The sequence below is a fragment of the Trachymyrmex septentrionalis genome, unplaced genomic scaffold, assembly GCF_001594115.1.
Source record: "Trachymyrmex septentrionalis isolate Tsep2-gDNA-1 unplaced genomic scaffold, Tsep1.0 scaffold111, whole genome shotgun sequence".
NCBI classification, from domain to species: domain Eukaryota; kingdom Metazoa; phylum Arthropoda; class Insecta; order Hymenoptera; family Formicidae; genus Trachymyrmex; species Trachymyrmex septentrionalis.
In genome coordinates this window covers 263,123-265,894 of record NW_017304239.1, presented here as the reverse complement: position 1 = coordinate 265,894, position 2,772 = coordinate 263,123, and the positions used below count along the sequence as shown (strand labels likewise).

The 2,772-nt window shown below is 34.7% G+C and overlaps 1 protein-coding gene across 1 annotated transcript in view; it reads left to right on the top strand.

The window, feature by feature from the left end:
- The window catches only part of LOC108751362 (histone-lysine N-methyltransferase SETMAR-like), a gene marked incomplete at its 5' end in the record, with an annotated part of 8,184 nt that overhangs the window by 2,632 nt on the left and 2,780 nt on the right, over positions 1-2,772 (top strand). The window lies entirely within an intron of this gene.

Sequence of the window (2,772 nt, the reverse complement as noted above, 5' to 3'; positions counted from 1 at the left end):
ATGTACAAAACGTTTCGTTTTGATCTTTGTAATGTATCTTTCTATTGTAGTATTTTTGTCATTCAATATCGCACCTTATCTCCGGCATGTTTTAACCAGTTTTTTATGTATTTGATTATCGATAATGGTGCAATCTTTGCCTTTAATATAATATGACTCACAATCCCTACACATAATATGTACATATTTACAGTAATAGATGACTTTTAGTTAAAATAAGTAATTCTATTTATACAAGGTGTTTCAAACTCAATGCATCATGTCAGATTTCTAAAGTTACTTTGAGATGAAAATTCTACAATATATCAAAATATCTAGGTTAAATACTTTTTTTTACATAATAACTATCAATAATTAAAAATATCAGTAATTTTATTCTCACCTAAGTAATATTTATATCAATATTAATAGGAGGCAACTATTAACTTTTATTTTTAGCATTTTGCGTTGTACCATATCTGAACGCGTAAATTTTAAACGATATAACTAGGTAGCTTTAAATGACTATAATTCAAAAATTATTATAGTCACAACATTTTGGAATTAGAATTTTCATTTGAAAATGACTTCAGGAATCTGCCATTAGCAGATGGTACGTCGAATCTGAAATACCCTATATATAAACAAATATAGTAATATTTTTTAAAAATCATTAACAAAGTATAATTCTTATACATCACATTAAATGACAATACACATTTTTGTATGTGCATTGAGAGGATTCCGTTAGCACACATTCACTCATATCGACCAGTGCCTAATTTTTCACCACTTATAAGAATTTCAGTTTAAATTGACCAATTAGAAGTGTGCACTATCGAATTCTTTTCATGTGCAGTCATAAAGAATATACGATAGAAATATAACATTTAAAGAAATAGAAAGGAATATATAGGATGCGATCCGCTTCACGCTGCAAATGCTTTGAAACACGCACGCACGCATGCACGCATACACATTCTTTGATTGGTCAATTCGTAAATTTCTTTCATTTGATTGGTCAATGAAGCATTTGCACTGTCGAGTAGATCCATAATCTTTCATTGCAAAAATACACTTACCAACTACTCGAAATTGCTACCCCAGGCGTAGAGATCCCCTTTGTCCGTAAGCGCCAGAGTGTGGCTTATTCCGCAAGCTATCTTGACTGAAAAAGTATCGATTGCTTAATAATCTCATATGGTTTTATCGTTTAAGATCCCCCTTGGAATATAAATTACTCTTACAAAAAAAATCTTCAATTTAGGATGTTAACACTCAAATTTAGGTGTTTATCATCAAAATTCAATGTTGACAGTCAATATTGGGTGTACGTTGAAGTTTGATCGTCAACATTGGGTATCAGTTGAGGATTGAGCATTATTGTTGGATCTCTGTTGAGTGACCATGAATATTGTCTGGTGTCTTGGTATAGACACTCAATATTGAGCGTCAGTTAAGTGTTGAGCATCAATGTTGAGTGTCAGTTGGGTGAGACCATTAAATTCGATGAATAGTTTGAAGTATATATCATACTAAACACCGAATTTGATGGTAACACCCAATCGCAGTTTATTCATGACACTCAATAGATGAGTGTAAATCTTAAACGACTTAGTAACCTTCGAGCGTCATTTTCAAAATTGAATGTAAGTGTCACTTGAATGTTAATCTTTATGATTGAGAATTAACACTCAAATGTTAAATATAGATGCGCCGCCAGATTTATTTATGAAAGAAATATATTTTAATACTATATGCATGAAACATTGTTTTGACAAATTTTATTTAGACTGCGTTTGGAAACATCATTCGAGTGCCCCTATGTATCATTTTATTCTTGTTGTCCAATGCAAAACAAGGATAATATAAAACACAGGGACATCTAGATGATGTATTCTGAATCACTGTTAACCATCTGCTTTTCACTTCCCAATAAACGTGGAAAGATATGGAGCTACTCAATTGAGTGGAGCAACTATGGCTTAAGCCAATCAGAACGCGCTATTTAATTATTACAACTCCCTTTCTTGTTCCATCATCTAATTAGAGCGCGTCATTTAGCTTTGACAGCACGCCTAAGCCACGCCCATGGCGCCAAGAGAGGCGCAGTTTGTTTTAATAAGCCAAAACTTCTCACTAACTACTTGCGTATATTGTAACATCAAATTTGAAGATACGAGATCTGGCTATTAAATGACGAGACTGCGCGCGCAGAAGGCGTCCTAGAGGGGTAGAGTGGGAAACGAATGCAGCGTTGGATAGCTGGAAGTGTCTACTATTCCAGTACGAAAACACGTTTTTGTCGAGTAGTAGTATTTTTTCTATAGAGGTTAGAAACGAACTTGTTTTTTTCTCGTGCCAATAACAATGTGTGACGAAAAACACGAGCAACGGATCAATGTAAAATTTCTCGTTAAATTAAAAAAAACTCCGACTGAGTGCTATAAGTTGTTGAAAGAGGCCTATGGCGAGAATTCTCTATCTCGTGCGCGTGTTTTCGAATGATATAAACGGTTTCTGAAGGCCGAGAGAGCACCGAAGATGACCAATGTCCAGGTCGACCTGTCTCTGTTTCAACTCCGCAAACAGTGACCAAAATCAATGAAATTGTGCGCGGAGATCGTCGTATGAGCATTCGGATGATTGCTGAGACTGTAAACGCCGATAAAGAAACTGTCAGAAAAATTTTACATGACGAATTAAACATGAAGAAAGTCTGTGCGAAGTTGGTCCCAAAAAATTTGACCCCTGACCAAAAGCTCGTCCGTCAACAGATCTGCTCAGATTTTC